This window comes from Megalopta genalis, unplaced genomic scaffold, assembly GCF_051020955.1.
Source record: "Megalopta genalis isolate 19385.01 unplaced genomic scaffold, iyMegGena1_principal scaffold0379, whole genome shotgun sequence".
Taxonomy (NCBI): Eukaryota; Metazoa; Arthropoda; class Insecta; order Hymenoptera; family Halictidae; genus Megalopta; species Megalopta genalis.
This window is the reverse complement of record NW_027476448.1, coordinates 140,001-151,564: the sequence shown is the minus strand read 5'-3', so window position 1 is coordinate 151,564 and position 11,564 is coordinate 140,001. Positions and strand designations below refer to the sequence as shown.

The following is an 11,564-nucleotide window of genomic DNA, read 5'->3' as shown; positions in this document are numbered from 1 at the left end:
ATAGGGATTAAGCATTTAGAACGATATAATGTTTAAAATAAGGGCACTTTACTCTTGACATTTTACGGTTTTTTCAATTTTCTGAAAAATCCTATCATTAGATTTTTTTAAAAATACGATAATCTTGCTTAACTAACGTTTCTACATAGGGATTAAGCATTTAGAACGAAATCTAATGTCAGAAAATGGCACTTTACTCTTGACATTTTTCGGTTTTTTCAATTTTCTGGAAAATCCTATCATTAGATTTTTTTTAAAATACGATATTCTTGCTTAACTAACGTTTTTACATAGGGATTAAGCATTTAGAACGAAATCTAATGTAGGAAAATGGTACTTTACTCTTGACCGGTACGTTGGGACTTTGAAAATATTCGGGCGTTCCAATCGCTCGTCTGTTGCATCATAGCGCGTCTCGGCGCAATCGACCGATTCGCTCGACCCATTATTTTCGATTTACGGCTAAAATAAATTTTTCTCATTTTATTCAATAACATATTCTTGCTTAGATAACTTTTTTACATAGGGATTAAGCATTTAGAACGATATAATGTTTAAAATAAGGGCACTTTACTCTTGACATTTTACGGTTTTTTCAATTTTCTGAAAAATCCTATCATTAGATTTTTTTAAAAATACGATAATCTTGCATAACTAACGTTTCTACATAGGGATTAAGCATTTAGAACGAAATCTAATGTCAGAAAATGGCACTTTACTCTTGACATTTTTCGGTTTTTTCAATTTTCTGGAAAATCCTATCATTAGATTTTTTTAAAAATACGATATTCTTGCTTAACTAACGTTTTTACATAGGGATTAAGCATTTAGAACGAAATCTAATGTAGGAAAATGGTACTTTACTCTTGACCGGTACGTTGGGACTTTGAAAATATTCGGGCGTTCCAATCGCTCGTCTGTTGCATCATAGCGCGTCTCGGCGCAATCGACCGATTCGCTCGACCCATTATTTTCGATTTACGGCTAAAATAAATTTTTCTCATTTTATTCAATAACATATTCTTGCTTAGATAACTTTTTTACATAGGGATTAAGCATTTAGAACGATATAATGTTTAAAATAAGGGCACTTTACTCTTGACATTTTACGGTTTTTTCAATTTTCTGAAAAATCCTATCATTAGATTTTTTTAAAAATACGATAATCTTGCATAACTAACGTTTCTACATAGGGATTAAGCATTTAGAACGAAATCTAATGTCAGAAAATGGCACTTTACTCTTGACATTTTTCGGTTTTTTCAATTTTCTGGAAAATCCTATCATTAGATTTTTTTTAAAATACGATATTCTTGCTTAACTAACGTTTTTACATAGGGATTAAGCATTTAGAACGAAATCTAATGTAGGAAAATGGTACTTTACTCTTGACCGGTACGTTGGGACTTTGAAAATATTCGGGCGTTCCAATCGCTCGTCTGTTGCATCATAGCGCGTCTCGGCGCAATCGACCGATTCGCTCGACCCATTATTTTCGATTTACGGCTAAAATAAATTTTTCTCATTTTATTCAATAACATATTCTTGCTTAGATAACTTTTTTACATAGGGATTAAGCATTTAGAACGATATAATGTTTAAAATAAGGGCACTTTACTCTTGACATTTTACGGTTTTTTCAATTTTCTGAAAAATCCTATCATTAGATTTTTTTAAAAATACGATAATCTTGCTTAACTAACGTTTCTACATAGGGATTAAGCATTTAGAACGAAATCTAATGTCAGAAAATGGCACTTTACTCTTGACATTTTTCGGTTTTTTCAATTTTCTGGAAAATCCTATCATTAGATTTTTTTTAAAATACGATATTCTTGCTTAACTAACGTTTTTACATAGGGATTAAGCATTTAGAACGAAATCTAATGTAGGAAAATGGTACTTTACTCTTGACCGGTACGTTGGGACTTTGAAAATATTCGGGCGTTCCAATCGCTCGTCTGTTGCATCATAGCGCGTCTCGGCGCAATCGACCGATTCGCTCGACCCATTATTTTCGATTTACGGCTAAAATAAATTTTTCTCATTTTATTCAATAACATATTCTTGCTTAGATAACTTTTTTACATAGGGATTAAGCATTTAGAACGATATAATGTTTAAAATAAGGGCACTTTACTCTTGACATTTTACGGTTTTTTCAATTTTCTGAAAAATCCTATCATTAGATTTTTTTAAAAATACGATAATCTTGCATAACTAACGTTTCTACATAGGGATTAAGCATTTAGAACGAAATCTAATGTCAGAAAATGGCACTTTACTCTTGACATTTTTCGGTTTTTTCAATTTTCTGGAAAATCCTATCATTAGATTTTTTTAAAAATACGATATTCTTGCTTAACTAACGTTTTTACATAGGGATTAAGCATTTAGAACGAAATCTAATGTAGGAAAATGGTACTTTACTCTTGACCGGTACGTTGGGACTTTGAAAATATTCGGGCGTTCCAATCGCTCGTCTGTTGCATCATAGCGCGTCTCGGCGCAATCGACCGATTCGCTCGACCCATTATTTTCGATTTACGGCTAAAATAAATTTTTCTCATTTTATTCAATAACATATTCTTGCTTAGATAACTTTTTTACATAGGGATTAAGCATTTAGAACGATATAATGTTTAAAATAAGGGCACTTTACTCTTGACATTTTACGGTTTTTTCAATTTTCTGAAAAATCCTATCATTAGATTTTTTTAAAAATACGATAATCTTGCATAACTAACGTTTCTACATAGGGATTAAGCATTTAGAACGAAATCTAATGTCAGAAAATGGCACTTTACTCTTGACATTTTTCGGTTTTTTCAATTTTCTGGAAAATCCTATCATTAGATTTTTTTTAAAATACGATATTCTTGCTTAACTAACGTTTTTACATAGGGATTAAGCATTTAGAACGAAATCTAATGTAGGAAAATGGTACTTTACTCTTGACCGGTACGTTGGGACTTTGAAAATATTCGGGCGTTCCAATCGCTCGTCTGTTGCATCATAGCGCGTCTCGGCGCAATCGACCGATTCGCTCGACCCATTATTTTCGATTTACGGCTAAAATAAATTTTTCTCATTTTATTCAATAACATATTCTTGCTTAGATAACTTTTTTACATAGGGATTAAGCATTTAGAACGATATAATGTTTAAAATAAGGGCACTTTACTCTTGACATTTTACGGTTTTTTCAATTTTCTGAAAAATCCTATCATTAGATTTTTTTAAAAATACGATAATCTTGCTTAACTAACGTTTCTACATAGGGATTAAGCATTTAGAACGAAATCTAATGTCAGAAAATGGCACTTTACTCTTGACATTTTTCGGTTTTTTCAATTTTCTGGAAAATCCTATCATTAGATTTTTTTTAAAATACGATATTCTTGCTTAACTAACGTTTTTACATAGGGATTAAGCATTTAGAACGAAATCTAATGTAGGAAAATGGTACTTTACTCTTGACCGGTACGTTGGGACTTTGAAAATATTCGGGCGTTCCAATCGCTCGTCTGTTGCATCATAGCGCGTCTCGGCGCAATCGACCGATTCGCTCGACCCATTATTTTCGATTTACGGCTAAAATAAATTTTTCTCATTTTATTCAATAACATATTCTTGCTTAGATAACTTTTTTACATAGGGATTAAGCATTTAGAACGATATAATGTTTAAAATAAGGGCACTTTACTCTTGACATTTTACGGTTTTTTCAATTTTCTGAAAAATCCTATCATTAGATTTTTTTAAAAATACGATAATCTTGCATAACTAACGTTTCTACATAGGGATTAAGCATTTAGAACGAAATCTAATGTCAGAAAATGGCACTTTACTCTTGACATTTTTCGGTTTTTTCAATTTTCTGGAAAATCCTATCATTAGATTTTTTTAAAAATACGATATTCTTGCTTAACTAACGTTTTTACATAGGGATTAAGCATTTAGAACGAAATCTAATGTAGGAAAATGGTACTTTACTCTTGATCGGTACGTTGGGACTTTGAAAATATTCGGGCGTTCCAATCGCTCGTCTGTTGCATCATAGCGCGTCTCGGCGCAATCGACCGATTCGCTCGACCCATTATTTTCGATTTACGGCTAAAATAAATTTTTCTCATTTTATTCAATAACATATTCTTGCTTAGATAACTTTTTTACATAGGGATTAAGCATTTAGAACGATATAATGTTTAAAATAAGGGCACTTTACTCTTGACATTTTACGGTTTTTTCAATTTTCTGAAAAATCCTACCATTAGATTTTTTTAAAAATACGATATTCTTGCTTAACTAACGTTTCTACATAGGGATTAAGCATTTAGAACGAAATCTAATGTCAGAAAATGGCACTTTACTCTTGACATTTTTCGGTTTTTTCAATTTTCTGGAAAATCCTATCATTAGATTTTTTTAAAAATACGATATTCTTGCTTAACTAACGTTTTTACATAGGGATTAAGCATTTAGAACGAAATCTAATGTAGGAAAATGGTACTTTACTCTTGATCGGTACGTTGGGACTTAGAAAATATTCGGCCGTACGCGGCGCGTCTCGGCGCTTCGAACAGCTCCGGTGTCCCCATTATTTTCGATTTACGGCTAAAATAAATTTTTCTAATTTTTTTCAATAACATATTCTTGCTTAAATAACTTTTTTACATAGGGATTAAGCATTTAGAACGATACATTGTTTAAAATAATGGCACTTTACTCTTGACATTTTACGGTTTTTTCAATTTTCTGAAAAATCCTATCATTAGATTTTTTTAAAAATACGATATTCTTGCTTAACTAACGTTTCTACATAGGGATTAAGCATTTAGAACGAAATCTAATGTCAGAAAATGGCACTTTACTCTTGACATTTTTCGGTTTTTTCAATTTTCTGGAAAATCCTATCATTAGATTTTTTTTAAAATACGATATTCTTGCTTAACTAACGTTTTTACATAGGGATTAAGCATTTAGAACGAAATCTAATGTAGGAAAATGGTACTTTACTCTTGACCGGTACGTTGGGACTTTGAAAATATTCGGGCGTTCCAATCGCTCGTCTGTTGCATCATAGCGCGTCTCGGCGCAATCGACCGATTCGCTCGACCCATTATTTTCGATTTACGGCTAAAATAAATTTTTCTCATTTTATTCAATAACATATTCTTGCTTAGATAACTTTTTTACATAGGGATTAAGCATTTAGAACGATATAATGTTTAAAATAAGGGCACTTTACTCTTGACATTTTACGGTTTTTTCAATTTTCTGAAAAATCCTATCATTAGATTTTTTTAAAAATACGATAATCTTGCATAACTAACGTTTCTACATAGGGATTAAGCATTTAGAACGAAATCTAATGTCAGAAAATGGCACTTTACTCTTGACATTTTTCGGTTTTTTCAATTTTCTGGAAAATCCTATCATTAGATTTTTTTAAAAATACGATATTCTTGCTTAACTAACGTTTTTACATAGGGATTAAGCATTTAGAACGAAATCTAATGTAGGAAAATGGTACTTTACTCTTGATCGGTACGTTGGGACTTTGAAAATATTCGGGCGTTCCAATCGCTCGTCTGTTGCATCATAGCGCGTCTCGGCGCAATCGACCGATTCGCTCGACCCATTATTTTCGATTTACGGCTAAAATAAATTTTTCTCATTTTATTCAATAACATATTCTTGCTTAGATAACTTTTTTACATAGGGATTAAGCATTTAGAACGATATAATGTTTAAAATAAGGGCACTTTACTCTTGACATTTTACGGTTTTTTCAATTTTCTGAAAAATCCTACCATTAGATTTTTTTAAAAATACGATATTCTTGCTTAACTAACGTTTCTACATAGGGATTAAGCATTTAGAACGAAATCTAATGTCAGAAAATGGCACTTTACTCTTGACATTTTTCGGTTTTTTCAATTTTCTGGAAAATCCTATCATTAGATTTTTTTAAAAATACGATATTCTTGCTTAACTAACGTTTTTACATAGGGATTAAGCATTTAGAACGAAATCTAATGTAGGAAAATGGTACTTTACTCTTGATCGGTACGTTGGGACTTAGAAAATATTCGGCCGTACGCGGCGCGTCTCGGCGCTTCGAACAGCTCCGGTGTCCCCATTATTTTCGATTTACGGCTAAAATAAATTTTTCTAATTTTTTTCAATAACATATTCTTGCTTAAATAACTTTTTTACATAGGGATTAAGCATTTAGAACGATACATTGTTTAAAATAATGGCACTTTACTCTTGACATTTTACGGTTTTTTCAATTTTCTGAAAAATCCTATCATTAGATTTTTTTAAAAATACGATATTCTTGCTTAACTAACGTTTCTACATAGGGATTAAGCATTTAGAACGAAATCTAATGTCAGAAAATGGCACTTTACTCTTGACATTTTTCGGTTTTTTCAATTTTCTGGAAAATCCTATCATTAGATTTTTTTAAAAATACGATATTCTTGCTTAACTAACGTTTTTACATAGGGATTAAGCATTTAGAACGAAATCTAATGTAGGAAAATGGTACTTTACTCTTGATCGGTACGTTGGGACTTAGAAAATATTCGGCCGTACGCGGCGCGTCTCGGCGCTTCGAACAGCTCCGGTGTCCCCATTATTTTCGATTTACGGCTAAAATAAATTTTTCTAATTTTTTTCAATAACATATTCTTGCTTAAATAACTTTTTTACATAGGGATTAAGCATTTAGAACGATACATTGTTTAAAATAATGGCACTTTACTCTTGACATTTTACGGTTTTTTCAATTTTCTGAAAAATCCTATCATTAGATTTTTTTAAAAATACGATATTCTTGCTTAACTAACGTTTCTACATAGGGATTAAGCATTTAGAACGAAATCTAATGTCAGAAAATGGCACTTTACTCTTGACATTTTTCGGTTTTTTCAATTTTCTGGAAAATCCTATCATTAGATTTTTTTAAAAATACGATATTCTTGCTTAACTAACGTTTTTACATAGGGATTAAGCATTTAGAACGAAATCTAATGTAGGAAAATGGTACTTTACTCTTGATCGGTACGTTGGGACTTAGAAAATATTCGGCCGTACGCGGCGCGTCTCGGCGCTTCGAACAGCTCCGGTGTCCCCATTATTTTCGATTTACGGCTAAAATAAATTTTTCTAATTTTTTTCGATTACATATTCTTGCTTAAATAACTTTTTTACATAGGGATTAAGCATTTAGAACGACATGTTGTTTAAAATAATGGTACTTTACTCTTGTGATTTTTCGGTTTTTTTTGATTATTTTGAAAAATAAATTTTTGTAATTTTTTTAAATGCGATATTCGTGATCAGTGAACGATTTCACATATGGATTAAGCATTTAGAATCGTGCGGACGCGTTATTAAAAAAGTTTACTCGATGCGATGGGACTTTAAAAAGTTTGTGAAAATTTTCATATTGGGAAAAAATGTGTAATTTTTTGTCTAGTTTACGGTAGTGTAATTTATTTTAATGTTTACTATAAAAATTTTTTTCGTTCGTTCACGCGCTATGTTACAACAGCACGGCCGGGCGGTCTGTTGCCGCAGCGGTTTACACTCATAAGCGCGCGTGCTATTCGGCCGGCGGCGCCGGCGTCCTTGCCGGCCGTTCGGTATCTATAAGAGATACACGGTCCGTGCGAGGCGGACGGAGCAGAGCGGGTTTTGGGCCAATTCTACGATCTCGGTCGAGAAGCTGTCTCAGAGCTCCTTCGGGGCTTCGGTCCTGACTGTTTCGTGCCGTTTACGTTACGGACTTTTCTCCACACAGCGTGGCCACGGGTCGGTGTCTTTGACCGAATGGCCCATATGTGGCAAGCCCTACGGGGTTGGTTACCCGTATGCACTTTGTATGTATACTCGTACTCACTGAGCAATCGACTCTTCTGTCCGAGCGATGGAAAAATTTTTTAAAATGCATCTGTAAGATTTGGAAGCAAATCGTACCAATTGAAAACTGTGGCTAAAATGAAATAGCCCAGTGGAGAGAGAAAACTATCAAAAAACTGATTTTTTAAATCAAGAGGTGTCAGAAATCGAAATGCCTAGCGCGAGCGGAAGAACACGCTTTCTCGCCAGTCCAGCATGTGTCCTGTCCGTTCTTCCTCGGCTTGCCGATTTTGCCCAGATCAGAGGTTTCGTGCTTCCGGCGGTCAGAAGATCAGCGTGAGCGTACGCGCTTCCACGACTATGGCATCACCCATGTACTTTTTCCTTTGAATATATTTGAGTACATAAAAAATATTAAAACATATAGAGAGAACTGTGTCTTGGATCTTAAAAATTTGTCAATAGCGATGATATATTATTACTTAACTTGAAGTATTTGTACGTTTTAGCTGGGACGTACATTTATCTTACAAGATGTTAATAGCGAGACTCTTGAAGATAAAATTATCTTGTGATTTTATGAAGGCAAAGATAGAAACGTACGAAGCTGGCGTACGTAGAAAAATGTGATTTTATGATAGAACAAAAATATAATACGTACGTTTTTGGGCGTACGGTAAAATATCTGTATGGTAGAAAAATGAAAGAAATTGAGCGTTAAAGAAGATATGTTACAAGCGCGGAATGTGGCAAAACTTGTACATATTTGAAAGAGAAAAATGGTGTGTCGACCTGACATATATATATGAAACAGGCGACGATGGAAAAGGATTTAAATTTTGTCCATTTTATATATACATATTGTATAGTTCCCTGGTTGATCCTGCCAGTAGTCATATGCTTGTCTCAAAGATTAAGCCATGCATGTCTCAGTACATGCCGTATTAAGGTGAAACCGCGAATGGCTCATTAAATCAGTTATGGTTTCTTAGATCGTACTAAAATTTACTTGGATAACTGTGGTAATTCTAGAGCTAATACATGCAAAACAGAGTTCCGACCAGAGATGGTAGGAACGCTTTTATTAGATCAAAACCAATCGGTGGCGGGTGTTTACACTCGTCCATCGTTTGCTTTGGTGACTCTGAATAACTTTGTGCTGATCGCATGGTCTTATAGCACCGGCGACGCATCTTTCAAATGTCTGCCTTATCAACTGTCGATGGTAGGTTCTGCGCCTACCATGGTTGTAACGGGTAACGGGGAATCAGGGTTCGATTCCGGAGAGGGAGCCTGAGAAACGGCTACCACATCCAAGGAAGGCAGCAGGCGCGCAAATTACCCACTCCCGGCACGGGGAGGTAGTGACGAAAAATAACGATACGGGACTCATCCGAGGCCCCGTAATCGGAATGAGTACACTTTAAATCCTTTAACGAGGATCCATTGGAGGGCAAGTCTGGTGCCAGCAGCCGCGGTAATTCCAGCTCCAATAGCGTATATTAAAGTTGTTGCGGTTAAAAAGCTCGTAGTTGAATCTGTGTGTCACAGTGTCGGTTCATCGCTCGCGGTGTTTAACTGGCATTATGTGGTACGTCCTACCGGTGGGCTTTGCTCTTCACGGGGCGGTCCAACTAATATCCCATCGCGGTGCTCTTCACTGAGTGTCGAGGTGGGCCGGTACGTTTACTTTGAACAAATTAGAGTGCTCAAAGCAGGCTACCTTCGCCTGAATACTGTGTGCATGGAATAATGGAATAGGACCTCGGTTCTATTTTGTTGGTTTTCGGAACCCCGAGGTAATGATTAATAGGGACAGATGGGGGCATTCGTATTGCGACGTTAGAGGTGAAATTCTTGGATCGTCGCAAGACGGACAGAAGCGAAAGCATTTGCCAAAAATGTTTTCATTAATCAAGAACGAAAGTTAGAGGTTCGAAGGCGATCAGATACCGCCCTAGTTCTAACCATAAACGATGCCAGCTAGCGATCCGCCGAAGTTCCTACGATGACTCGGCGGGCAGCTTCCGGGAAACCAAAGCTTTTGGGTTCCGGGGGAAGTATGGTTGCAAAGCTGAAACTTAAAGGAATTGACGGAAGGGCACCACCAGGAGTGGAGCCTGCGGCTTAATTTGACTCAACACGGGAAACCTCACCAGGCCCGGACACCGGAAGGATTGACAGATTGATAGCTCTTTCTTGATTCGGTGGGTGGTGGTGCATGGCCGTTCTTAGTTGGTGGAGCGATTTGTCTGGTTAATTCCGATAACGAACGAGACTCTAGCCTGCTAAATAGACGTAATTATGGTATCTCGAAGGCTCTCGGCTTCTGCCGGTGGGGTTTTTACTACCAACGTACAAACAAATCTTCTTAGAGGGACAGGCGGCTTCTAGCCGCACGAGATTGAGCAATAACAGGTCTGTGATGCCCTTAGATGTTCTGGGCCGCACGCGCGCTACACTGAAGGAATCAGCGTGTGTTCCCTGGCCGAAAGGCCCGGGTAACCCGCTGAACCTCCTTCGTGCTAGGGATTGGGGCTTGCAATTATTCCCCATGAACGAGGAATTCCCAGTAAGCGCGAGTCATAAGCTCGCGTTGATTACGTCCCTGCCCTTTGTACACACCGCCCGTCGCTACTACCGATTGAATGATTTAGTGAGGTCTTCGGACTGGTGCGCGGCAATGTTTCGGCATTGCCGATGATGCCGGGAAGATGACCAAACTTGATTATTTAGAGGAAGTAAAAGTCGTAACAAGGTTTCCGTAGGTGAACCTGCGGAAGGATCATTACAATGTTCCAATATATCTCAAAGAGAGAGGAGAGGAGGAGAGAAAATGAATTCGATTAGTTTGTGGATAAGAATTCATATAAAAAAAAAAGATATTGTTGAGCCCGCCAGATCATTCGTGCGTGATTTACACGGCCAGACGTGTGTACTACACGTATTAGGCCTTTGATCTGCGTTGCGTAGGCCACAACAAATCTTTCAAAGAGAGAGAGATATATGTGTTGTTGGGGTTTGTGATTATGAAGGTGCCCCAACGCACAAAAATATATAAAAATGTACAAAGTTGGGATGTGGTGTGGTGGAGAAGAGTTGGGCCCGACCAGATCATTCGTGCGTGATTTACACGGCAGACGTGTGTACTACACGTATTAGGCCTTTGATCTGCGTTGCGTAGGCCATCTTCCTTCCAAGACACACACGTGTTGGGGTTTGTGTGATTTTATGATAGTGCCTCAACACGGAAAAATAAGCGTACGAGAAGAGTTGGGCCCGACCAGATCATTCGTGCGTGATTTATACACGGCCAGACGCGTATTATATTACACGTATTAGGCCTTTGATCTGCGTTGCGTAGGCCATCTTCTCGATAGAGAGAAAGCCAATGTATTCTTTTTTCTTTCTTTACACACACACACAGTTGTAGTAGGACAGGGAGGGATGCGAGCGTGCTAATCACGCTTCCTCAAGTCTTCGCTGTGGTGTAAAAAAAAAAAAGAAAAAAAGGAATCGTTGGGAAAGTCCAAAGGACGAAAATATCGGGCAGTCTGAAGATAACTTAATGCTCGTTTACATTGGTATCAAGAGAGACCGGCTTGTGTAGCTCGTTTCAATGCTGTGTCGTTGTCATTGACACCCTACTCTGTTGCGCGCTAGTGGCAGCATGAGCGTGGGACGTATAT

General features: G+C 36.6%; 1 non-coding gene across 1 annotated transcript; it reads left to right on the top strand.

Annotated features, from left to right (window-relative positions):
• The first annotated feature begins 8,745 nt into the window (after positions 1 to 8,745).
• LOC143263206 (small subunit ribosomal RNA) lies at positions 8,746 to 10,666 on the top strand. The gene has a single exon (XR_013036738.1). It is a non-coding gene; the product is annotated as a small subunit ribosomal RNA (ribosomal RNA).
• Positions 10,667 to 11,564: the final 898 nt, after the last annotated feature.